The sequence below is a fragment of the Sturnira hondurensis genome, unplaced genomic scaffold (assembly GCF_014824575.4).
Source record: "Sturnira hondurensis isolate 20B ecotype Veracruz unplaced genomic scaffold, ASM1482457v3 Scaffold0009314, whole genome shotgun sequence".
Taxonomy (NCBI): Eukaryota; Metazoa; Chordata; class Mammalia; order Chiroptera; family Phyllostomidae; genus Sturnira; species Sturnira hondurensis.
In genome coordinates this window covers 1045101-1073026 of record NW_028081945.1, presented here as the reverse complement: position 1 = coordinate 1073026, position 27926 = coordinate 1045101, and the positions used below count along the sequence as shown (strand labels likewise).

The window sequence follows — 27926 nt, the reverse complement described above, 5'->3', positions numbered from 1 at the left end:
AAGTTCTTTAGATTCTGTATTTCCCATAGTATTCTTGCCCCTCCCCCTGTCTATTCTCTACCTACCGTTTATGCTATTCTCTGTACCTTCTCCCCACTTCTCCTCCTCCCACCCCCCTGTTGCTAACCCTCCATGGGATCTCCATTTCTATGTTTCCGATCCCGATCTAGCTGTCTTCTTGGTTTGCTTTTGTTTTAGGTGTGGTTGTTAATAACCGTGAGTTTGCTGTCCTTTCACTGTTCATATTTTTATCTTCTTTTTCTTAGATAAGTCCCTTTAACATTTCATATAATAAGGGCTTGGTGATGATGAACTTCTTCAATTTGATCTTATCTGAGAAGCACTTTATCTGTGCTTCCATTCTAAATGAAAGTTTTGCTGAATAGAGCAATCTTGGATGTAGGTCTTTGATTTCATGAGTTGGAATACTTCTTTCCAGCCCCTTCTTGCCTGGAAGGTCTCTTAAAAAATTTGCTGACAGTCTGATGGGAACTCCTTTGTAGGTGACTGTCCCTTTATCTCTTGCTGCTTCTAGGATTCTCTCCTTCATTTTCATGTTGGCTAATGTAATTATGATGTAACTTGGTGTGTTCCTTCTTGGGTCCAACTTCTTTGGCACTCTCTGAGCTTCCTGGATTTCCTGGAAGTCTATTTCCTTTGCCAGATTGGGGAAATTCTCCTTTATTATTTGTTCAAATAAGTTTTCCACTGTTGCTCTTCCTCTTCCCCTTCTGGTACCCCTATAAGTCAGATGTTGGAATGTTTAAAAATGTCCTGGAGGTTCCTAAGCCTCTCATTTTTTTGAATTCTTGTTTCTTCATTCTGTTCTGGTTGAATGGTTCTTTCTTCCTTCTGGTCTACTCCACTGATTTGAGTCCCAGTTTTTTTCCTATCACTATTGGTATCCTGTGCATTTCCCTTCATTTCACTTAGTTTAGCCTTCATTTGTTCCTCTAATCTGTGACTAAAATCAAGCAATTCTGTGAGCATCCTGATCACCAGTGCTTTGAACTGTGCATCTGATACTTTGGCTATCTCTTGGTTGCTTAGAAGTATTGGCTCTGGGGCTTTGAGCTGTTTTTCTGCTTGAGCCATAATGTTTGGTCTGTTCACACCTGTTGGGTATGAGGGGTAGAGCCTTCAGTGTTCACCAGGGCAGGGCAACCCAAGTCGCTGGGTTGTGATGCTGTATGTGGGGGCAGGGTCAGAGAGGGGCAATGGCGGTCCCCTCTGCTGCTTCCTGCTGCTGAGGCCTGCGCGGTCTGTCTCACTGCTCGCTCCTTTGCCTGGTTTATCTGTGTGTGACCGCAGTCAGTCAGCCACCTTACACCCTCACTGGGTCTGCCTGTTGCAACCCCACGCCTGGGATCTGCCAACAGCTGCCCGTGGGCCTGGGTCAGTCGTCGGACCTTTCCTGCCCGACCCCGCTCCACCAGCCGCTGGCTCCACCAGTCTGGCTAAAAGGTTCATTGTTGTCAGACTTTCCATATAGTTCAATTGTCTGTGTTTTGGTTGCATTTTTGTTACTAAAACTTTGTTGTCTTTAAACTTGGTTGTGCAAGGAGGCACAGTGTTTCCACCTCTGCCTCCACCTTGGCCAGAAGTGTCTCTGCAGTGGGGTTTCTGTCCGCCAGAGACAGACATCTGTCTGCAGCCAGACATCTCTCTGCAGCCACCACTTAAAGGGCCAAAGTACAGAATTTTGTGTACAGCCAGCCACGCACCCTCAGCTCCAGTGGAGAGATGGAAGAGCACACTATTATCACGTGAAAAGAGTCTGTGATTGTGTTTCTGGGAGAGAGCTGAAGGGTCAGCTGCCTTATATCCCTGTGCTCAGTCATTCCCCCAAACTACAGAAGCCATCTTTCCAGGAAGAGCACTCCCCTCACCAAGGCACCAGCCTCAAGGGAAGGAATAGCTCCTTTGGGTGGAGCTATCCCTCTCATCCCACCCTGTGGAGCCTAAGCTCTGCTAAGGAATACAGCTGTAAGCTCTTTCCGTAATTAAACCTGACAGCCTCCAAGAGGAGGTGGATCTCTGGGTTCTTTGAGACTATTGCTGATCTGCCCCTGTGAGCAGTACTGGTAACAGCCAGCCTAGGTGCACAGCCTGGCCATATCCACACCCACCCAGGCCCAGCAGAGGGAGCCACAGCTGTGGATCACTGATAGCTCCAACAGGTTGTCCAGGGACAGTCATAGGCAGTGTCTGACACAAGCCTACAACAGTCTTTGCAGATTTACCTAATACATAGAAATAAACACAAAAAAAAAACAGTCAAAACGGGGAGACAAAGAAACAAACCCCAAATCAAAGAACAAGAAAATTCTCCAAAAGAAGAGCTAAATGAAATGGAGGCAAGCAATCCATCAGATATAGAGTTCCAAGTAATAACAATAAGGATGCTCAACAACATGAAAAAGGACACAGAAACCATTAAAAAGGACCAGTCAGAAATAATGAATACAATATGTGAAATAATACACTGGAAGGAGTAAACAGTAAGTTAGATGAAGTAGAGGACTGAATTAGCAAGTTGGAAGAAAAAGCAGAAAAAAATACCCATCAGAGCAGCAAAAAGAGAAAAGAATTTTAAAAATAGAATGTTTTGCCCTGGCTGGTGTATATAGCTCAGTGGATTGAGCATGGGCCTGTGAAGCAAAGGGTTGCCGGTTCAATTCCCAGTCACAGCACATGCCTGGGTTGCAGGCCAGGTCCCCAGTAGGGGACACATGAGAGGCAACCACACATCGATGTTTCCCTCCCACTCTTTCTCCTTCCCTTCCCCTCTCTCTAAAAATAAATAAATAAAATATTTTTTAAATAGTATATTTTAAGGGACCTTTGGGACAACATGAAGCACAACAAAATCTGCATCATAGGGGTAACAGCAGGAAAATAAAAAGCAAGGGATTGAGAACCTATTTGACAAAATAATGACCAAAAATTTCCCTAATCATGAAGGGAAAAGACACAAAAGTCCAGGAGGCATAGAGAGTCCCAAACGCGATGGGACCCAAAGAGGCCCACACCAAGACCCATCATAATTAAAATGGCAAATCTTAAAGACAAGGAGAGATTCATAAAAGCCACAGGAGAAAAGCACTTAGTTACCTATAAGGGAACTCCTTTATCAGAAATCAGTGTGTCATCTGATTTCTCAACAGAAACATTTTAAGACAAAGGGGTTGGAATGAAATATTAAAAGTGATGAAGAGAAAGGACCTACAACAAAGGCTACTTTACCTAGCAAGGCTATCATTTAAAAGTGAAGGAAAGATAAAGAGCTTCCTAACAAATACAATTTTAAAAAAAAAGAAAATCTCCCAGACAAGAGAAGTAAAACTGTCATTATCTGCAGATGACATGATACTGTATAGAGAGAACCCTAAAAAGTCCACCAAAAACCCTACTAAAACTATCAATGAATTTAGTAAAGTAGTAGGACACAAAATTGATATCCAAAAATCAGGTGTATTTTTATATGCCAATAATGAACTATCGGAAAGGGTGGTTAAGAAAACAATCTCATTCACAACTGATTCAAAAAGAATAAAATACCTAGAAATAAATTTAATCAAGAATGTAAAAGACCTATACTCGGAAAATTCTAAGACACTAAAGAAAGAAACTTAAGAGGATACAAACAAGTGGAAGCACATACCATATGTTCACGGGTAGGAAGAATCAGCATCATTAAAATGACCATACTACCCAAAGCAATTTACAGATTCAATGCAATTCCTATCAAGATACCATTGGCATATTTCACAGAACTAGAACAAATATTCCAAAAATGTATATGGAACCACAAAAGACCCTGAATAGCAACAGCAACCATGAGAAAGAAGAACAAAATTGGAGGAATCACGCTACCTAATATCAAACTATATACAAGGCCTTGGTAATCAAAACAGCACGGTACTGGCATAAAAACAGACAAACAGATCAATGGAACAAAACAGCCCAGAAATAAACCCATGCCTTTATAGCCAATTAACATTTGACAAAGGAGGCAAGAAATATACTAAAGGAGGCAAGAAATGGATTAAAGATAGTTTATTCAATAAACAGTGTTAGGAAAATTGGATATGTGCAGAAAAATGAAACTAGGCCACTTTCTCATGCCACAAGAATAAACTCAAAATGGATTAAAAAGACTTAAATGTTACACTCAAAACCACAAAAAGCCTAGAAGAAAAAATAGGTAGTAAAATCTTGGACATTTCTTGTAGCAACATTTTTTCTGATACATCAGACTAAGAATACAAAAGAAATAGTAAACAAATGGGACTATATCAAACTAAAAAAGTTTTTGCACAGCAAAGGAAATCATCAACAAAATAAAAAAAACAACCCGCTGAATGGGAAAACATATTCACTGCTACATCTGATAAGGAGTTAATATCCAAAATTTATAAAGAACTTTTAAAACAACACCAAAAGAAACAAACAATCCAATTAAAAAATGGGCAAAGAGCCTGAACAGACATTTCTTCAAAGAGTACATACAGCTAGCCAATAAACATATGAAAAGATGTTCAATATCACTAATTATCTGAGAAATGCAAATTAAAATCACAATCGGATATCACCACACACCTGTCTGAATGGCTATCATCAATAAATCAACAAACGAGCGGAAAAGGGGAACCTTAGTGCACTGCTGGTGGAAATGGAGACTGGTGCAGCCACTGCAGTTACCCCCCCCCCAAATTAAAAATGGAACTGCCTTATGACCCAGCAATTCCACTTCTGGGAATTTATCTGAAGAAATCTGAAACACTAATTAGAAAGAATATATGCAACTCTATGTTTATGACAGTGTTATTTATAATAGCCAAGATTTGGAAGCAGCTCAAGTGTCCATCAGTAGATGAGTGGATAAAACAGCTATGGTACATTTATTTACACAGTGAAATTAGTACTCAAGTGTAAAAAAAAGAGAGAGAGAGGAAGGGAGGGAGGGAGGGAAGAAAGAAAACTTTAACATTTGAAACATCATGGATGGGCCTGGAGAACATTATACTAAGTGAAATAAGCCAGTCAGAGAAAGACAAGTACCACATGATTTCACTCATATGTGAAATCTAATGAACTGAACAAACAAGCAAAATAAAGACAGACTCACAGATACAGAGTAGGCTGACAACCCCAGGGGGTGGGAGGAGTGGGTGTTGAAGGGAGTGCAGGGATACGACCAAAAAAAAAAAAGAAGGGAAAAGGAAAAGGAAAAAACTCATGAAAAGGGGACAACAGTATGGTGATTGTGGGGGAGGGGATGTAGAAGGATATAAGAGAATAAATAATAATGAAAATTTACCATAAAAATTATTGTAAAAACTCAATCACAGCTTTAAAATGAACTATAATAATCATATAAAAATAAAATTTGTATCAACTTTTCAGGTTAAGAAGAATACATAAAGGACATAAACACAAAATGTTTATTTTTGGAAAAAATCAAATGTACCTTGTTTATGACTTATACTATTTTTCCTGAAATGTTCTTAAAAATAAATTCAGATATTGATCTGTTGCCACCTACTGGTTAAATTCATATCTGAGTATTATTTCATATCTAATATTTACTACAGGTAACATAAAACAGAGTGGTAAATATCTTAGCACTGCTCTTCATGAAAATTTTACTAAACTACTTTGATAAATTCAGCCTTGGAGAAGTTTTTAAAGCTACATCATGTATTACTGCTATCTTGACTTTTAACAATATTCTCACATAAAAATTTACATTAGTGACCCTAGACGGCTCAGTGAATTGGGCACCAGCCTGTGAACGGAAAGGTCACTAGTTCAATAATATCCAGTCAGGGCATACGCCTGGGTTGCAGCCAGGTCCCTAGCTGGGAGTGTGTGAGGGGCAACCAATCGATGTCTCTCTTACACATTGATGTTTCTCTCCCTCTCTCCCTGTCTCCCCATGTCTCAATAAATAAATAACTAAAATCTTTTTAAAAATGATTAAAAAGTTTTTCATTAGTGTATTAGAACTGGTTTAAAACTAAAATACCATCATAATTTGTGAGAAATATAGTTCTATTTAATTTAGCTTCAGAACATTGTTCTGTTTTTCTTTACAATTCAAATATTTATATGTGTCAGTTTTCCCAAATATTGGGATTACTGCCATCTTTCTACAATAAAAAAATTCCATATATCACTTGTTTACTTTGCATTTTAAACGTTACTCTACAGCAGCCCCTACTCCTTCTTCTTTTCTTTTTTTTTATTTTTTATTTTATTTATTTATCTTTAGAGGGGAAGGGAAGGAGAGAGGGAGAGAAACATCAATGTATGGTTGCCTTTCGTGCGCCCCCTGCTGGGAGTTGGCCTGCAGGTAACTGGCCTGCAACCCAGGCATGTGCCCTGACTGGGAATTGAACCGTGATCGTCTGGTTTGCAGGTCCACGCTCAATCCACTGAGCTACACCAGCCAGGGTCTTCCTTTTTTCAAACACACAGTTCATCCAGGTTCGTTGTCCCATCCACTGGTTTTTAAAGCCACTCTTATAGTTACCCAAATTCAAAAAGCAAAATAAACAAATGCAACACATGGACTTGTGTTTGGATCCCAATTCTAACAAATCAGCAATAAAAAGTAATTGTAGAGTGTACATATCCACTGGGTTTTAAATGACAACAAAGAACTTTGTTAATTTTATTAGACATGATGCCTTGTGGTATAAGAAAATATCCACAGTGACTGATTGCTACAGACTGATTGTATGCCCCCATATTGGAGCCCTAATCCCCACTGTGATGGTATTTGGAGACGGGGCCTTCGGTAAGTAATCTGGTTTGGAGGAGGTCATGGGCAGCCTTATGATGGTAATAGTACCCTTTCAAGGAGAGAGATCAGAGAACTTAACTGTCTCACTTTCCAAGGTGAACTCAGCATGAAGCAGGCCATCTGCAAGCCAGGAAGAGAGCCTTCACCAGAGCCCGACCAATTTGGCACCCTAATCTTCGACTTTGAGCCTCCAGAACCCTGAAGAAAGAAGTATACTTCTATTGCTTCTGACACCCAGTTATCGTTATTTTGTTATAGCAGCCTGAGCTGCAACAGTAATGCATATGAAAGTATGTAAGGATGAAATAATATATCTGCTTTTAAATATATTCACAAAAAAGGGAAACAGACACAAAAAATTGAGCTAATTTTAATCACTGAATTAATTAAGTAACTGGTACTTGAAATTTATTATGCTATTAGCTCAACCTCTAACTTTGAAATTTCTCATAATTAAAGAAAAAATCTTTAATTCCTATAACCAAAACATGAAAATAAATTTTTATTATAGTACTAAACAAAGTACTCATCTAATATTATTATGAGGCAAAAGTAAATGATGACTTGAAATTTTATCTTTGAATAAATTGTTACAAGATTTTTAGTGATCTGTCTCACCTAAGAGTCTTAGGCACTATCATTAATCAACCACTCATGTTCTAATTAAGTAAGCTGTCCAACTTATCTGCTTAAATGTTCTCAATCACAAAAAATAAATTATTATTTTTGGATCCTACTGTATACAGAATTTTTTAAAGTATATATCCAATAGATTATTGCTGAAATTTTAAAATTTTTTGGTTTGGAACAGTTCATTTTTTTTAACTCTCTTTGATTATAATAATTTTCGAAATAGTCTTGAATTTTTCAAGTAGTCTCTCACATGAAAATAATACCTTTGCTTCCTTCTAATTTGTGTAAGTTCTGTTTAGTTTTCTTGTCTGACCGCACTAACATTTCTAGAATAACACTAAGCAAAAGTGAAGAACAGTCAACCATATCTTGTTCCTGATATTAATGGGAATGGTAATATTTATAACATTTACCATGATCACAGCTTTCATGTCAAGATTGATTTTTTCTTAATGATTTTAAGAAAGTGTCTTTCTATTCCTATTTTACAAATAATTTTCAACAGACACACATTCAAACTTGCTCCTCTAGTCCATTCTTGCATTAATTAGTCATGGAAGTCCTGTTCACCAACAAAAACTAGTAAGTATAATTTCATATTTTAGTAAAAAGGTTCCAGACTAGTTTTAGGGTTCTTCATGTTTATTTCAGTCACATCAAATGATATGTTTTAGACCAGATTTATATTCACAAAATAGCCCTTCACTAGAAAGAAAAGCAAAGAAGTATAATGGTAATCCAGATAAAATAAAATGTATAAAAAGTACATATATATCAGTTTTTAAAAGAATTCTCAGCCCTTTGCCTAAGCTACTTGGGAGAAAGGTTAAACATCAATGTGTTATAACCAACTTCACTCACGGAAAAAAAGGAGAAGAAAAGTTAGAAAATTACAGGGGAGCTCACAGAACTAAAGGAGAAGGCTAAATATCTAGGGACAAAAGGGTTAGGAAGTAAGCATCCTGGACAACAACCTCCACACCTCATTTGGACCCTGTTCCTGGAGGACAGTTCTCCAGTCACTTGGCACAGGATTCAAATTCCAGGAAGGAAACGCCACATTTAGATTGCCAGGTGCCTGCCTCTTGACTAAGGAAGCACAGAGGATACCCTCCATCCCCCTACTGGCACTTCTCCTAGCATTCTCTGTACTGCAGGATTCAGAAAAATGAAATTAGGGTGTTCTATTCCAAAGTTAATGAACGATGAACAGCAAAGAAACAACACATGCCCCCAGGCAAGGTGAAGTCACTGTATTTTGAAACACATTACTTGTGTAACTGATATGCAGAAAATCAAAAACCTTTGACATAAAGCAATAAAACCACATAAGAAATATGTAACACCAGAGAAAGTACACAGCAGTCCAATTTCTTTTTTTCTCAATTATGAAGGGTCTTTTTATATTATGAGATGGAAAGAGAACCAAACACAGAAACAGAAGGAAATTACACAGAAAACTGCATGGAAAATATCAACAAGTTATGGAAAGAACCAGAAATCAGGTATCCAGGAAACAAAAAAAAGAATTCCAAAAAGAACCTTGTGGTCTACAGTGTCAAGTGTTGCTGGAAAGTCAAATTAGCTAAGAACTTAAAAATTCATTAAATTTAGTAATTAAGAGGGTTTTTTGACCTTCAGAGTCAACAAACTGTTAAGTTAAGGGTTGACCAATTAATTAATTATTTTTTATTTAACAACCACATAGAGCATTTACTATCTCCCAGGAGCTGTTCTAAAAGCTTTATAAATACTAACACATTTAATCCTTACAATAACCCATAAAGTAAGAATAGTATGATTCCCCTTTTACAGGTAAGGTAATGTAAGCAGAGAAGTGTCAAAAATTTGCTGAAGAACAATGGCTAGCAAATAATGGAACTACATTCCAAACCACGTGGTCTGACCCTAGAATTCACTCTTTTAACCACTACTAACACAAAGTAAAAATAGAGTGAGATTTTTTTGGTAAATGGCAGCAATTTAATTAAACCTGATTATAGGATATGCAAAAGGAGCTAGGGAAAAGAAAGGCATTAAAAATAAAGGAAAGATAACAGTCAATGACCACATTCCGTATCCCGGAGGCAACAGAAAAGATGGACTTGAGAGAACAACTAGAGACACTACCAGTCAAGATGGTGGCGTAGGTAAACAGGGCTGCCACCTCAAACAACCATCAAAATTAAAACTAAACTATGAAACCACCATCACTCAGAACTGTCAGAAACTGAGCTGAATGGAAGTTTTACAACTACAGAATTAAAGAAGAAACCACACCAAGACTGGTGGTAGGGGCAGAGACGCAGAACAGGCTGGTCTCACTCCCACATGTGGTGGATTTTTTATCAGCAGGGATATCTCAAGAGCAAGGAGCTGTAACCTCACACCAAGCCCCTCAGCCCAGGGTTGCAGTGACAAGGTAAGTCTCCATAACTTCTGCCTGTACAAACCAGTGGGGATTGAGGTTGAGGAAAACAGAAACTTCGGGAATCCCAGGCAGTACTTCTTAAAGGGCACACACACAGACTTACGTGGACTCACTCCCTCTGAACCCAGCATCAGGGTAGCAGACTGAAAAGCATCAGAGACATGGAAAGGAACTGAATTGTCCAGCATTAGGGCAAGAGCTTGGGGTCAGCTTTCTCCCAGACAGAAAGGCAGACAGAGACCACTGTTCTTTTTCTGAGCTCTCCTCCCACATGGCTAGCAGGCAGGCGCCATATCTGAGTCTTCACAACCTACCTCACACTGTTTGCCCCACCCTGGTGATTCCCTAAGGCCAGGTCCTACCCTGACGCCCTACCCATCCCAACTTTCAACCCAAGCTGTTTCTTGTGGTTTTTCCATACAAATGGCTTGTCTTGGCCCATGCTTCTGATTTTCCTAAATTCCCTCAAAACAAGAGGCACTTAATTTCCATGAGCCCTGTCTCTCTCACTTAAGTGCCCCAGGCCTGGGACTAGCAGCACTCAGCCTCAGTTCACAGCTTAGCCTCTCCTGGGCAAGAGAAAGGCAGTTCCTTACCTACAAGGGATCCCCCATAAGACTTGTCAGCTGATTTCCAAACCCAGAACAATCCCAGCACAACCATCTGCAGATGGCTTTGTAGCTAATACTGTGTGACCCCTAACAGAACACAGGCAGTGTGGCTGACCTTGGATGTGCCAACAGCAATGAAGGCTCAACTGCGAGAGGAGGGTGCACACAGGAGTTGCACCTTCAGTATCTAACTTAGATAACAGAAGAGGCTGTGCCACTGGACCCTATAGGGCACCTACTACATTAAGCCACTCTATCAAGGCTGGAAGATGTAGCAGCTCTATCTAATGCATAAAAACAAACACAGGGAGGCTACCAAAACTAGGAGACAAAGAAACATGCCCCAAATGAAAGAACAAAACAGTAGAAAAAGAACTAAAGAAAATGGAGATGAGCAACCTATCAGATGAAGAGTTCAAAACACTGGTTAAAGGATGCTCAAGGAACTTAGTGAGAACTTCAACAACATAAAAAAGATCCAGTCAAAATGAAAAATACACTAAATGAAATAAAAGAACAATTTATAGGGAATCAATAGTAGAGTGGATGAAACTGAGAATTATATCAGTGATTTGGAACATAAGGAAGCAAGAAACAACCAATCAGAATAGCAAAAAGAGGAAAGAATTTTAAAAATGAAGATAGTGTATGTAAGAAGCCTCTGGAACAACTTCAAACATAACAGCATTCACATCATAAAGGTGCCAGAAGGAGAAGAGAAAGAGCAAGAAATTAGAAACCTACTTGAAAAAGTAATGACAGAAAACTTCCCTGACTTGGTAAAAGAAATAAACATACAAGTCCAGGAAGCACAGTCCCAAACAAAATGGACCCAAAGACGCCTACTCAAAGACACATCATAACTAAAAGGCCAAAAGGTTAAATACAAAGAGAGAATCTTAGCAACAAGAGAAAGGCAGTTTGTTACTTACAAGGGATCCACCATAAGACTTGTCAGCTGATTTCTCAAAAGAAACTTTGCAGGCTAGAAAGGATTGGCAAGAAATATTCATATTCAAAGTCATGAAAAGCAAGGACCTACAACCAAGATTACAGAGCAAAGCTATCATTTAGAATCAAAGGACAGAGAAAGAGCTTCCCAAATAAGGAAAAGCAAAAGGAGTTCATGACCAGTAAACCAGTATTACATGAAATGTTAAAGGGTCTTCTTTAAAAAGAATAAGATTAAAAATATAAACAATAAAAATGGAAATAAATATATATCTGTCAACAACTGAATCAGCCCTGGCTGGTGTGGCTCAATGGACTGAGTGCCAGCCTGTGAACCAAAGGGTCACCAGTTTGATTCCCAGTCAGGGCACATGCCTGGGTTGCAGGCCAGTTCTCCAGTAGGGGGTGCACAAGAGGCAACCATACATTGATGTTTCTCTCCCTCTCTTTCTCCCTCCCTTCCCCTGTCTAAAAATAAATAAATAATATCTTTTTAAAAAACTCAATCAAAATGGCAGAGAATTATCCAGTGTCAGGAAATGTAAAATGTTGAAAGCAAATAACTAAGCCTGGATATATTCTGATGATATAAAGTCATTGGCATATTTTTTAAAAATTGAGTCTAAAAATAGAATAAACAAATAAGCAGAGCAGGAACAGAATCATAAGATACAGAGAATGTTTTGACGGTTGTCCAATGAAAAGGGAGTCCAGGGGGATGTATGAAAAAGGTGAAGGGATTAAGAAGTACAAACTGGTAGTTGCAGAATAGTCATGGGGAAAGTAGCAAGAACACATATGCAAGACCAATAAGATGGACAATGGTGTGGAGATTGCCAGAGGAAAGAGGGGAGGTTGGTAGAGGAGGATAAAGGAGTAAAATTTGGAAGAACTGTAATAGCATAAACAATAAAATGTAATTTTTTAAAGAGCAATTGGAAGAACTCATGTGGAGTAAAAGTGGAAATAAATATATAACAAAAGTATAATCTTAATATCGGAAAAACTTCCTATGTATTACACAAGTTTTCCCAAGTCTCACCTTCAGGCTGTGGGTATCGCCAGGAATTACGGTCACAACAGCAACTCAGACTTTGATGGTTTCTATTTCCACATGTTTTTTGAACCTCAACCACCTCAAATATGTTTCCCCTAATACTTCCAGGGTGGGGAGGGTCTTTCATAAATGTAATCACAGTCCAGTAAACAATCCAGTTAGCTACCATGTATTACCTGGTAATTCTTTCCTTTTCTCTTCCTCTGGTCTCCTTTTCTTGGTACCATCATGTCTTCCAGGCTCCATCATCTTCGTTTATTGGTATGATTATATTATTTTTCTTCTTTAGATTATTGATATGGTAGATTACATGAATAGATCACCTGCTCTAATAGAACATAATTCTAATATCTTGCTTCCTTGGAATGATTTCTTTGAACATAATTGCTGAAATGTATATGGGAGCACCATAAAGATATGAAGACTACAGTCCAATTTCTTAATAATCTTTCATTTCCTTATTTCTTTCTGATTGCCATCCAGAGATATAATTAGACATACCTTGCCAAACTGTATAAAGTACCCAAACTGAATTATCTCTTTATTAAACTTTCTCTGGACTCTAAGACATAATTAAATAATTTCTTTCCAAAGGCTATCCTTTCTACGCTTATTCATACTTAGAGTCAACAACCTGAAGAATGAATGACACAGTGTCATTCGATTACTGCCTGGCACGGACCACTGCTCTAAACACCTCACGGGTATCAAATTAACCCTCGCAGCCTTCTCAACCCATTAGGGGTGATTCTTATGCCCCTCACCAGCCACACCCAATGCCCATGGACATCTCACTATGTTTGAAGACTTTTTCATTTTCAGGCCGAGCAGCTACGACTGGCATCTACAGTGCCAAAGTCAAGAAACACTGTCTATAATCATTATTCATTTTACTGATGAAAACAAGTTCAGAGACTGAGTGATTTTTGCCCAATCTGTGTCACACAAAAAATCACAAAGTTACTATTTAAATCCCAATTTAATTCTAGAATTTACAATTATGACCACAATTTATGTAAGTTGTATTTATAATAAATAAAAAACAGAAATTAAAAAACAGACACCAGTAATAACAATATCCAAAATATTAAATACTTAGGGATAAATCTATCAAAAGATGCGTAAGACCTATACACTGAAAATTACAAAATGTTGCTGAAAGAAACAAAAGACAATTTAAATGAATGTAGAAATATATCATGTGCCAGGACCAAAACTCTATATTGTTAACATTTCTATTCTCTCCAAATTTTTTATGGATCCAACACAATCCTAATCAAAATAAGCACTTTTTGGTAAAAACTGACAAGTCGATCCTAAAATTCATGGAAAAATACAAAGAACCTAGAATTATAAAATAAAAATAAAGAAACAAAAAAAGTTTGATAAAGGACAAATATGAAAGACTTATACCACCTGGCATCAAGAGTCATTAAAGCTACAATAATCAAAACAGTGTGGCATCAAGACAAAGAGATCAGTGAAAGGACAGCAAACACACAGTTATTAACAATCACACCTAAAACAAAAGCAAACCAAGAGGACAGCTAGATCAGGAGTGGAACCATAGAAATGAAGAACACATGGAGGGTTAGAAACAGGGGGGTGGGAGGAGGAGAAGGGGGGAGAAGGCACAGAAAATAGCATAGAGTAGGTAGAAATAGCGAAAGTAGGTAGAAAATAGGGGGAGGGCAAGAATAGTAGGGGAAATATAGAATCTAAAGAATTTGAGACATGTGGTTATAAACTAAGGGGCAGAGGATGGTGGGGGAGGGAGTGTGCGGGTGGAGGGGAATGAAGTGGGGGAATAGAACAACTGTAATGGTATAATCAATAAAATATATTTTTTAAAAAAAGACAAAGAGATCAATAGAAAAGAGTCAAGTCCATAAACAGAACACAATTTTCAACCACGGTGAAAAACCAATTCAATAAAGAAAGGATAGTATTCTTTATAAAAAGTTCTTCAAACACCACACGTTCGTGGGGAACCTGGCGCTAAACCATTAGTAGACGACCTGCTTCTGTGTCGGGGTTTCGTACATAGCAGAGCAGCTCCCTCGCTGCAATCTATTGAAAGTCAGCCCTCAACACAAGGGTTTGTGAAAGAAAAAAAAAAGTTCTGAAAAAAAAAGTTGTGGAAAACTGGACACCCATGTTTAAAAAAATTATCTTTGGTCCACAATTGATATGTTTCATACACAAAAATTAGCTCAAAATGGAAAAACTAAAAGCTAAAACTATAAACACTCAGAAGAAAACATACCACTATTTTTGTGAGACTGGGTTAGGCACAGATAGCTTAAAATGAATACCAAAAGCATATGCATAAGAGAAAATTTTGGTAAACTGGACTTCATCAAAATAAGAGCTTCTGTTCTTCAAAAAATTATCAAGAAAATGAAACGACAAGCCATAGAATGGCTTGTAAGTCACGCAACTGATACAGGACTTGTAAATCACGCAACTGACCCAGATTATGGAGAATTCTCAAAGCTCAATAATAAGCAAACAACCCAATTTGTAGTAATTGTTGAAAAACTGAAACAAGAATTCTGCCCCAAAGAAAATCTAAAGATAGCAAATAAGCTGAAGGTCCATCAACATGAAAACATGCTCAGCAGCATTAATTAGAAAATGCAAATTTACACCATGAGATATGACCACACACCTATCAGAACATCAAAAAAATTTTTTAAATACAGGCCATGCCAAGTGTTGGCAGGGATATGAAGGAAATGACACTCTTAAACATATCTGACAGGGAGAAAAAATGGTGCAGCCACTCTAAGAAACATTTGGCACTTGCGGGAAAAAAATTAAAGTACATCTGTTATATGACCCAACCATCCCACACCTATTTACCCAAAAGCAATGAAAGCTATGTCCATATAAAGACACAGACACAAATGTTCACTACAGCTTTTTTTTATCCTCACCTGAGGACATGCTTATTAATTTTAGAGAGAAGGAGAGGGAGAGAAACATTGATGTAAGAGAGAAAGATCAATTGGTTGCCTCTATCAGGTGCCCCAACTGGGAACTGAACCCGCAACCTAGGTTATGTGCCCTGACTGGGAAACAAACCCATGACCAGGCTTATAGGACAATGCTCCAAGTGAGCCACACCAGCAGGGCACCACTCAAAAGCCAGAAATAAAAAATGAAGGTTCATCAACAAATATAAACAAATTGTGGTATATTGATACAATGTGATCCCACTCAACAAGAAAAAGGATTAAAATACTGACATAATGGATAAATCTCAAAAAAAATTATGCTGAATAAAAGCAAGGCTCAACAGGAGACATAATGTATGGCTCCACTGTATAAATTTCAGAAGATGCAAACTAAGCTACACGACAGACCATCAGTGGTTGTACAACAAACTGGATTGGGAAATAAAAGGACAGAAGGGAAGGATTACAAAGTGGCAGGAGAAAATTTGGGGGAGTAATGGAAATGTTTATAATCGAGACTGCCGTTATGGTTTCACAGGTGTATTCACACATCAGAAACATAACAAATTTGTGCAGTTTACTGTATGTCAATTATATGTCAACCAACAGTAAAAATCCAAACCAAAAACAAAGTATGAAGAAAACAAGCAAATGAAAATAAAATTGGAAATTTGGGTTCATTCCCAACACTTTCATTATTAGAATGTCAAATAAAGAAGATGTGCATTTATCACATCTCATGTAATTCCAAAAGGGTTTGTAGTAGTATATAAAAGTAGAATAATAAAACCATTCAACAAAACAGTAAAACTAACAAATCAGATTGAGAAAAGATTTCAAGAAGTGTGAAAAGGAAATCATGTGTAAAATTTACTTCTTTCCTAAAGTAAACCAAACTTTAATTTTGTTCATGCAAATATCACTTTGCATATTCTATACTTTAACACAACTTATTTTATAGCTCCTCATTTTTCATACTCTTTATCCCATGTGTCAGGAGTTTTGTTTCCATTTTCCAATTCTTTGTTTTCCTACTGCTACTGTCCAAAATCTGAAGTCTCACCAATTCAAATTATTTCTGAAATAAGGCTGAATTCATAGTACTGTAACAGCCTCTTAGCTTACCTTACTACCTCAAATTTCTCCTCATTCCAATGCATTCTGGAAAATTCACTTTCCTGATGAAGAACCTTAAAATTACTGATGCTCAAGCCACACATCAAGGCCTTCCAAAACCTGCATTCACCTCATCCACACCAATAAATCCAGCCACAGTCACCCACCCCAGCTTCAGCAGAATGTGGACTCTGAATCTCTGGGGGTACGGCCAAAAGAGTTTTAGCCCAGATGAATCTTATAAGTAGTAAGATTTTAAATGCACTTGTATAAGAAAGTATCTTTCATAATATAAATATTGCCTAGCACCCTATTCTCATCTCCCAACACTTTCCCACAAAGACATTAAATTCTGGACTTACCAAATTACTTGTGAATCGTCTTGTTCCCTTGACTCCATACCTTTTTCCACATACTGCTCTTCTCATTGGCTGGAACTGCAGACACTCTCCCTAACCCTCCCACACAGCTCCCACATACCCCAGCTATAGATGTGACCTGGATGTGGAAAAGCAGGTAAGCTCCAAATCAACAAAGAAGGACACACACAATAAAATGGTATAAAAGCACAGAACAGGAAAAGGCAGACAGAGCTAAAAAGAGGCTAGGGAATAAACCCATTTTCTGAAGCCCAAATACAAATGACATTTTTTAAATGTGTAACCAGCCTTTGCTAAGGGCCCTGAAAACACTTTCTCCAAGCCTAAACCTGCTCTCAAGTGACCTTGAGGGTAAAATGCTTCTCAAGTTAATGAACTAAAGACCACATGGAGGCAATGAGAGGTGAGGGAAGAAGCCTGTGAGGATCCTTTGACGATACGTGGCTCTCAATAACCCTGCTGCAAAATGGTAAATGTGGGTACAATACATGAAAATTAAGATGAACACAATATTTTATCAGTACCTAAGTCTTAAAAAATGGGATGTGTAGGAAAGGCAACAGATCAATGTTTCTCTCCCTCTCTTTCTAACTCCATTCCCCTCTCTCTAAAAATAAATAAAACCTTAAAAAATATTTACTGTGTTAAAAGCTGGGGTCGGGGCCTGGCTGGTGTAGCTCAGTGGATTGAGCGCAGGACTGCAAACCACACGATCGCAGTTCGATTCCCAGTCGGGGCACATGCCTGGGTTGCAGGCCAGTTCCCAGCAGGGCACTCACAAGAAGCAACTATACATTGATACTTCTCTCCTTCCCTTCCTCTCAAAAGACAAATAAATAAAATCTTAAAAAAAAATAAGCTGGGGTCGGGGGGAACTTCCTCCTGGGATGATTCACACAGGGTTTAAAAATTTTTACAACATTGAAGAAATGAATATTTTTCATCATTGGTTACTATTTCAATCTTCTTACTAAACTTTAAACCACTCTTAACTGTGCCTTTAATATTCTCAACTGCAACATTTCATTGTCCCAGAAAGTGAAAAATTCTGAACATCATTCTGATTATCACATAACTCTTTCAAGTGGAAAATGACTCCTCTCCATCAGCTCCGCCCAGTACCTGGCATGTAGAAAGCACTCCAATAAGTGCTGCATATGCCCTGACTGAGAATCAAACCCATGACTTTTTGCTTTTCAGGATGCTATCCAAGCAACTGAGCCACACCATCCAGGGCTCTGCTGCTTACTTTTTATGGCACTCTTAGAAAGTAAATAGTGGTTTGCCAAGGATAGAAAGAAGGGGAAAGAGGGAGTTAGGGTTAAACAGGTGTAGAGTTTTGGTTTTGTAACATGAAAAAGTTCTAGAATTGTGTTACACAAAAATGTGCTGTCCTGGCTGAATGGCTCCTCAGTTGGTTAGAGCATTGTTCCTTGAGCCAAAAGGATGCCCGTTCAATTCCCAGTCAGGGCACATGCCTAGGCTGTGGGTTCAACCCCACATTGAAGCACATTTGGCAAGCAACCAATCGATGTTTCTCTTTCACATTAATGTCTCTCTCTCCCCACTTTCTCTCTCTCTAAAACCAATGAAAACATGTCCTCAGGTGAGGGATTTTTTAAAATGTGCATATAGAGACTTCGGCCAAGATGGAGGCGTAGGTGGAAACACTGTGCCTTCTCCCACAACCAAGTTTGAATACAACAAAGGTTTAAGTAAACAGACTCAGCCAAAGAACAGAAAATTGAACTACACAGAAGTCCAACAACAACGAAGTTCAACCAGATTGGTAAGAGGGGCGGAGTGAGCAGCAGAGCAGGGTCAGGCAGGAAAGATCCACCAACCCCAGGCGCCCACGTAGCCGTGGATAGGCATGGGGTACCAACTGGCAGACCCAGTGAGGGCCCAAGGCGGCAGGCGGACCACGGTCACACATTCGCGCACAGAAAGACCAGCAAAGGAGTGAGCAGTGAGACAGACCACGCAGGCCCCAGTGGCAAACCCAGTGAGGGCCCAAGGCATGGTCACACATTTGCACAGTGAGACGCACAGGCCCCAGCAGTGGGAAGCAGCAGAGGGGACCGCCACTGCTCCTCTTTGACCCCGCCCCCACATACAACATCACAACCCAGCTACTGAGTTGCCCCGCCCTGGTGAACACCTAGGGCTCTGCTCCTCATCCATAACAGGCACGAACAGTCCAAAATATGGTTCAAAAAGAACTCAAAGCCCCAGAGCCAATAACTCTAAGTGACCAGGAAATAGCAAACCTCTCAGATGCACAATTCAAGACACTGGTGATCACCATGCTCACAGAACTGGTTGATTTTAGCCACAAATTAGAGGAACATATGAAGGCTAAACTAATTGAAATGAAGGGAAATGCACAGGAAACCAATAGTGATGGAAAGGAAACTGGGACTCAAATCAAGGGAGTGGACCAGAAGGAAGGAAGAAATGACCAAACAGAAAAGAATGAAGAAACAAGAATTCAAAAAAATGAGGAGAGGCTTAGAAATCTCGAGGGCATCTTTAAATGTTCCAACATCCGAATTATAGGGGTACCAGAAGGGGAAAAGAAACAGCCACGAGTGGAAAACTTATTTGAACAAATAATAAAGGAGAACTTCCCCAGTCTGGCAAAGGAAATAGACTTCCAGGAAATCCAGGAAGCTCAGAGAATGCCAAAGAAGTTGGACCCAAGAAGGAACACACCAAGGCACATCATAATTACATTAGCCAGATTAAAATGGAGAGAATCCTAGAAGCAGCAAGAGACAAGGGGACAGTCACCTACAAAGGAGTTCCCACCAGACTGTCAGCGGATTTCTCAAAATAGACCTTACAGGCAAGAACAGGCTGGAAAGAAGTATTCCAACTCATGAAATCCAAAGACCTACATCCAAGATTGCTTTATCTAGCAAAGCTTTCATTTAGAATGGAAGCACAGATAAAGTGCTTCTCAGATAAGATCAAATTCAAGGAGTTCATCATTACCAAGCCCTTAGTATATGAAATGTTAAAGGGACTTATCTAAGAGAAAGAAGATAAAAAATATGAACAGTGAAAGGACAGTAAACTCACAGTTATTAACAACCACACCTAAAACAAAAGCAAACCAAGAGGACAGCTAGATCAGGAGCGGAACCATAGAAATGAAGAACGCATAGAGTGTTAGCAACAGGGAAGTGGGAGGAGGAGAAGTGGGGAGAAGGTACAGAAAATAAGTAGCATAGACGGTAGGTAGAAAATAGATAGGGGGGAGGGCAAGAGTAGTAGGAGAAATATATAACCTAAATAATTTGAGACACAGTCATAAACTAAAGGGGGGGAATGGTGGGGGAGGGGGTGTGCAGGGTGGAGGGGAGTGAAGGGGGGGAATGGGACAACTGTAATGGTATAATCAATAAAATATACTTTTAAAAATGTGCATATAGTTAACACTACTGTACTGTACATTTAAAATGAATAACATGGTAAATTTCAGGTAGTGTTTATTTTCCACAATAAAAAAAAGTATGTGTAAATTAGTTCTCGTAGATGACAGCTGTGAACCAAACCTGATATAAGTTTTTTAAAAGGGAACTGAAGCCCTGACCAGTGTGGCTCAGTTGGTTAGGTGTCATCCCATAGAAAGGGTTGCTGGTTTGATTCTCGGTCAAGGGTACATGCCTGGGTTGCAGGTTCAGTCCCCAGTCAGGGCACATGTGAGAGGCAACCAATAAATATCTCTCTCTCATATCAGTATTTCTCTCCCTCTCTTTTTGCCTCCCTTCCTCTCTCTAAAAATAAATAAATCAAATCTTTTTAAAGAGTAAACTTAGAACTCTTAATGCATAAATTATTTACAATCATCTCCAAAAAGGAATCCATAATATTTTGCTAATACTGAAGCTTTCTTTTAAATATTATATGAAATAAGATTATCTGGGAACCTTCACGAAGATATGTACTACAAATGTATTTTAACAATACATACAATCAATTTGTACTTTTCAACTATAACAAGTAGCAGTGCAATAAATCTTAACTCAGTCATCTTAAAAACTAAAAATCAAATTGTTTTCACAATAGTGCCTCATAAGAAAATGTTTAGTAAAACTCTGGTGTCTGATAGTACAGAATATGAATCTGGGATTGAAAAGTTCTAGAGATAGATAGTGGTGATGATTGCAAAATAACGTGAATGTACTTAATGACAATGAACTGTATGTATACTTAAAAATGGTTAAAATAATGTCTTCCTTGTGTATATTTCACAATAAAAACAAACTTGTTTCAATAAGAATTAAGACGTTTTATGTATGTCATTTGCACTATTAGGAAAAGTCACACAGTAAAACCTGCAATTAACTCTAAACTATTGCTAATAGACATCCCCAAAATCTCTATTATTCATTAAAAAATACAATTACATTGCAATTGAAAACTTTCCTTCAAACAAAAAATTAGAAAACCCAAAACATTTTCAAATTATCCCATACAAATGACACATATTAATATCAATGAGACTATGACTGCTTGACATAGTAATTCACTATTTGATACAGAATAGTTTGAGATATTTTCTAACCAAACCAGTTCTACACAGTTGGGTGATATATTTTTTAAAACAAAAGGTTTTCTTTAAAGTAACATATCTGAGCTTGCCATGAAGTAATGGGGGTGGAGGGAAGGCAGCAGTAATAGCACCACTGAAGTATATCCACACCTTAATACTCCACATAAACAGGAATCCTTCAAAAATATCCATGTGAAAGTATGGAGCCAAATACTGGCTGAAGCCCAAGAAAGAAAGAGCAGAATAGACTCAACCAGAAAGAAAAGAGTCTTAGTTATTATTTATTAAGTAATACCTGGCCTAATAGTCCAGCTGTTATGCTAAATACGTATATCACATGAATTCTTATTTAATCCTCACAGTAACCCCATGAGATATTTTAATTAATCCTGTTACACAAATGAGGAAACTGAGGCACAGTTAGGCTTAATAAACACGCTCAAAAGCCCTGGCAGGTGAGGCTGAGTGGACTGAGTACAGGTCTGCACACCAAAAGGACCCAGTTCAATTCCCAGGCAGGGCACATGCCTGGTCCCTGGTTGGAGCATGTGGTAGGCAGCCAATGAATGTTTCTCCCCCTCTTTTTTCCTCCCTTTCCCTCTCTAAAAATAAATAAATAAAATCTAAAAGAATCAGCAACAGTATGACCTGGACTAAAGGGCAATTTCTCAGTTTCAGTTTTGCCATCTATAATAAGACAGATAATAACTTCATTCTAAATATCTTCACCATTTTACAATACTCTCTCCATTTACCTTTACTATTAGGGTCACTATTAGGATTTAGAAGAACATGTCCAGAACTTCATGATGCCTAACAAGCAATGAAGGTTCAATAAATCTTCACCATTAATTACTTTATTTCTTTAATCTGCCTTTCTTTAGCAGCCTACCCCAGACTTACAATCACACATCAAAAAATCCCCAATTCTCTCCTTTCTGTGCTACCCAGAGAGGGGCCCATACAGCATTGTTCTCAGTTCCCACATAACTTAACGGGAAACTTTCACAATGTCTGGAGGTCTCGATGTCCTGCAAATGAAAGAGGAAGATGTCCTCAAGTTCCTTCTGCAGGAACCCACTTAAGTAGCAACAACCCTGACTTCCAAATGGAACAGGTCATCTACCGAAGGAAAAGTGACGGCATCTACATCATAAATCTGAAGAGAACCCACAACAGGTTTTCTTGGCAGCCTGTCCTGTTGTTGCCACTGAGAACCCCATTGATGTCAGTGTCACGTGGTCCAGAAACACTGGCCAATGAGCTGTGCCGAAGTCTGCTGCCGCCACTGGAGCCACTCCCACTGCCGGCGCTTCACTCCTGGCACCTTCACTAACCATGTCCAGGAGGCCTTCCTGGAGCCGAGACTTCTGGTGGTTACCGATCCCAGGGCCGATCACCAGCCTCTCATGGAGGCATCCAATGTTAACCTGCCTACCATCGCTTTGTGTAACACACTCTCATCTGGGCTATGTGGACATTGCCATCCTTTGCCACAACAAGGCGGATTACTCAGCGGGTCTGTTGTGGTGGATGCTGGTCCGGGAAGTTCTGCACATGCGCAGTACCATCTCCCTAGAACACCCATGGGAGGTCCTGTCTGATTTCTACTGCTACAGAAATCCTGAAGAGATTGAGAAGGAAGAGCAGGTCACTTCTGACAAGACTGTGACCAAGGAGGAATTTCAGGGTGAACGGACAGCTCCAGCTCCCAAGTTCACTGCTACACAGCCTGAGGTAGCTGACCGGTCTGAAGGCGCAGGTGCCCTCTATGTCTGTTCAGCAGTTTCCCACTGAAGACTGGGGTGCTCAGCCTGCCACTGGAGACTGGTCTGCGCCCCCACTGCACAGGCCACGGAATGGGTAGGAACAACCACTGAGTGATCTTAAGCTGGTTTTCCACAAACTCTTAAGAGAATGGAAATAAGGATAACGGAAAATAAACAGCTTCTTACACACACACACAATTCTCAAGAGGGACCACTCCATTACCCAACAAAATTTGTCCCTTTTAACCAGTCTTCATTTACTCCTTTGTTGCATACAACATTCATCTAAAAGAAGGGGACACTGTCCCTCCCCTTATTCGCTTTCAGAGAAAGAACTAATAACGTGGTTCTCTTCAGTTCTCTCTGCTACTCCTCCCCTGGCCCCTTCAAAACGTAGGTTATCCTTGAAGTTTTCTCCTTGGACCTTATCTCTGTTTTTTTTTTTAGGATTTTATTTACTTATTTTTAGAGAAAAGGGAAGGGAGGATGAGAAAGAAAGAGAGAAACATCAATGTGAAAGAGAAGTATCAACTGGTTCTCTCTCATATGCACCCCAACTGGGGACCGAACCCACAACTCAGACACATGCCCAGACCAGGGATCAAACAGGCAACCTTTCCCTTTGTGGGACAACACACAGCCAACTGAGCCATACTGGTCAGGGTGGTCTTTGTCTCTTAATCCTCACAGCTTCAATGATGAACTTTCTGCAGACAACTAACTCCTACATGTATGACAGACTCTATCTCTCATCTGAATCACAGACTCCAATCTCCCCAGCTCAACAACCCCATATGAGTGTCTCACAAGTATTTCACACTCAACAAAATCTGACTATTTTCCCTCTCCCCCAATTCCTTACATTTTTTTCCTCCTTCCCTACCCAACCCTGCTTCTTCTCCCATGGTCACTAACAGACCAAAATCTTCAAAGTCAGAGAGTGAGATATCCAAAGTCAGGTCAAAACCTCCCCTTTGCTTTAGACAAATATATTGGGCACTGTGCTAGGTGCCAGGGACACATGGCAAGCAGGACACAGCTAATTCACACACAGTCTAGCATGCTTCTAACTACCTGCCAAGTCCTAACAATTCCATCTGTGGACACTCACATCTCTGTCTTCTCCCTTCCATTCCTCACACAATCACCCATCCTCTCACACCTGGATCACTGTGAAAGCATGCTAAAATTTATCTCCAAATCTTCACTTTCTGCCTCCATCTCAATCTACCCCTCACACAGCACCCATTACCTTTTCTCAAATCGGTGATTGTGCTACTCGGCTCCTCAAGTCTTCAATGGTCCCCAGTGCTTACAGAGAAGGTCAGAATTCCCTAACATTACCCTGATGGCGTGTCGTGGTTTTTCCACTTGAATCACCATCTGCATCCTGCTGTGCCCTCCACATGTAGTACTCTCAGGCATTCAGGATGTCTCTCTCTCCCCAACACTCAGACCCATTCACCAGCTATTCCCTCAGAATGTCACAGTGTCCACAAAAATGCCTTGGTTAGCCATTAGAATAACTGATCCTTCCCATATTTTACATAGCCCAATGCCTATACTTCTATTTGCTTTCAATTTCTTCCACTTTTTATCACTGTTAGTTATTTACTTGCCTGTCTGTGAGTAAATCATCAATCCCTGGCTGCCACTAATTAACTAGACAATTCTGAGTGAGTTACCAAATTATCTGAGGTTCAATGTTCTCATCACTAAAATGTAGGAGTTAGATTAAGCAAGTGCTAAGGAACTCCCAACTCCGAAGTTCCATTAAGAATGAGTCTTATTTATCCTTGAAAAAAGCAGTAAGCACAGCTCTAAGCTTGGACTTGGTAGTCAGACAACTGGTTCTGAATCCCAGCTCTGAACTCACCAGCTCTCAACAACGGGCTGCTGCTGAAGGCTACTTTAAAGTTCCTATGCCTCGGCCTCTCACCTGTAAAATGAGAATGACAGTCTTATCTGCTAGAGCTCTTTGTTTGTTTGTTTGGTTTGTTTGTTTCCTAAATTTTTAGGGGCACGTTAAAGTTTTTATTTTTTTTAATTTTTAAAATTTATTTATGTAATTGCTGTTCAAGTACAGTTTTCTGTCTTTTATTCCCATCCCAGCCCACCCCTCCAATGCTCTCCACCTCCCTTTTTTTAATTTTTAACTAACAGCTTTAGTCACTTATAATTCACCCATTTAAAGTTTGCAACTCATTGACTTTCAGTACATTCACAGAGTCGTACAACAATCACCACGATTTTAGGATAACTGCTTCACCCCCAAAAGAAACTCGTATTAATCAACAATCACCCCCATTTCCCCTCCCCCACAGGCAATCCCTACTCTACTTTCCATCCCTAGGGATGAACATGTCCTATTCTAGACATTTCATGCCAATGGAATAATATATGGTTATTTATGCCTGTCTTTCATTTAGCATAATGTCTTCAAGGTACATCTACATTATACTCTGTAACAGTATTTCATTTTTTTATTGCTGAATAATATTTCATTGTGTGAATATACTACATTAGGTTAATACAGTCATTGGTTAAAGGACACTTGGGTTGTTTCCAGCTGGACACTATGATTAATGTTCATCTTACAATTTTAAGTAAGAGAAAATCCAACTCAACCTGGCTTACACAAATAAGTAAAAGTCCTCCATGTAGTTCCTGTTTCACACACAGTCAGGGTTTGAACATCATCATCAGGGCTATTTTTCTCCACTTCTTGGCTAGGCTCTGTTCTCTGTTCATTTTCAGAAACTGCCCAGTGACAAAATGGCTTTGATAACTCCATTTCACTTCCTCAGAGTCAAGCCAAAAGAAGAAGCAAAAGCCTCTTCCAGATCCTCAAGCCAAAGACCAGGGATCAGCTCTGGATGGAATCTCTAACTGTGACCCACAAGCAAAAACACTATCTGATATAGGCCAGCATCTGCCCCTGGAAGGTAAGGGGAAGCACATAAGGACCCCCCCAAATGATGTGACCCACAAATAGATGAGATAATCTCCACATAAAAATGAGGCCTCTTTTGAGTAGAATAAACAGATTTCAGACAGCTGAAAATTTTTTAAAAAGCCCAATTCAAGAGCTGTTTTGAGAATTATAGATGATAAATACATATTAAACACTTAATAGTATAGAATATGCAACACACAGTCAGTGCTTAATAAATGTTAGCAGCTATATTAGCTAGTATTTGTATTAGAGCACATGAAATTTGATGGAATTTAAAGGAAAAAAAGCCAATTTTACATAGCCTGATATCATGTATACACAGCTTAAAAATAAAGCATGTTCAACCCATATTCACTTTTTCATAGTAAAATGTAAGACTGCATCTTTATTAAAAACCAGGAATGAACCCTGTCCAGATAGCTCAGTTGGTTAGAGCATCCTTCAGATATTGAACCTGCCAAGGTTGCAGGTTCAATCCCCAGTCAGGGCACATACAAGAATCAACAAATGAATGCAACAATTATTTTCAAAATGCTTAAAACTTCAGGTTATAGAGTCCAAGATCTCTACTTTAAAAGGAATTTCTCTGGTCTCGTAGAAAACATGAGAGGTAAAGTAGAGCAAACAGAAGGTTTTGGAGACCAGCAGTGCTACAGAGTATTTCCCACCCTAACAACACGCCAGCTCAGGACTGATAGCCACCTAAGTCCTTTATTAGTCAAAATTCTCAACTCAATTTATTAAGAAATCTTTTCATGAGGAAAACATCTCTTTGAGGTCTTATTATAAGGTAGCAGGAAGCTAGAATTGCCTTTACAAAAGTGATTTTTTCAATCATGCTCAAAATACATTTATTTCATCCAATAAGGGATATACCAAATGTTTATTTCCCTCTTAGTCTCTGCCTAAAGATGTTTTTAAAAATAAAAAATAAATTTAAAAAAACTACTACCGGGATCACCAATTTCTTTTATTACTTCTTAGTCTCCTCCCTGTCCCCTTATTCTAGTTTCAAATTACAGACCTAATACAGAATCTCTCCAGCATGATTTCTAGATCTGATGGTAATTTAGGACCCATGCTTAGACAATATATCTCCTATATATAACACAGGAGTTAGCCCTGGCTGGTGTGGCTCAGTGGATTGAGCAGCGACCTGTGAACTAAAGAGTCACAGGTTCAACTCCCAGTCAGGGCACATGCCTAGATTGCAGGCTAGGTCCCTGATAGGGGGCCCTCAAGAGGAAACCACACATCGATGTTTCTCTCCCTTTCCCCCTCCCTTCCCTCTCTAAAAAACAAATAAAAATAAGAACCCTAAGGAATTTAACCATAAACCATTTACCATTTACCATTAACCACCACTTAAAAATAAAAAGTCAAGCCCTGCCTGGTGTAAAAAGTCAACCCCTGCCTGGTGTAGCTCAGTGGATTGAGTGCAGGCTTGTGAAGCAAAGGGTCGCTGGTTCAATTCCCAGTCAGGGCACATGCCTGGGTTGCAGGCTAGGTCCCCAGTAAGGGACACATGAGAGACAACCACACATTGATGTTTCTCTCCCACTCTTTCTCCTTCCCTTCCCCTCTCTCTAAAAATAAATAAATAAAATATTCAAAAATAAATAAATAAAAAGTCAAAGGAGTTATTATTGAAGAAAAAAGATTTATGCTGCCCAAAGTGAATATAGGCATA

General features: G+C 39.1%; 1 protein-coding gene and 1 pseudogene across 6 annotated transcripts in view; one reads left to right on the top strand and one right to left on the bottom strand.

Moving 5' to 3' along the window:
• The window catches only part of SRPK2 (SRSF protein kinase 2), a 253160-nt gene that overhangs the window by 208859 nt on the left and 16375 nt on the right, over positions 1-27926 (bottom strand). The gene's annotated exons all lie outside the window — the stretch shown is intronic.
• On the top strand, positions 22455-23444 carry LOC118994429 (40S ribosomal protein SA-like; annotated as a pseudogene).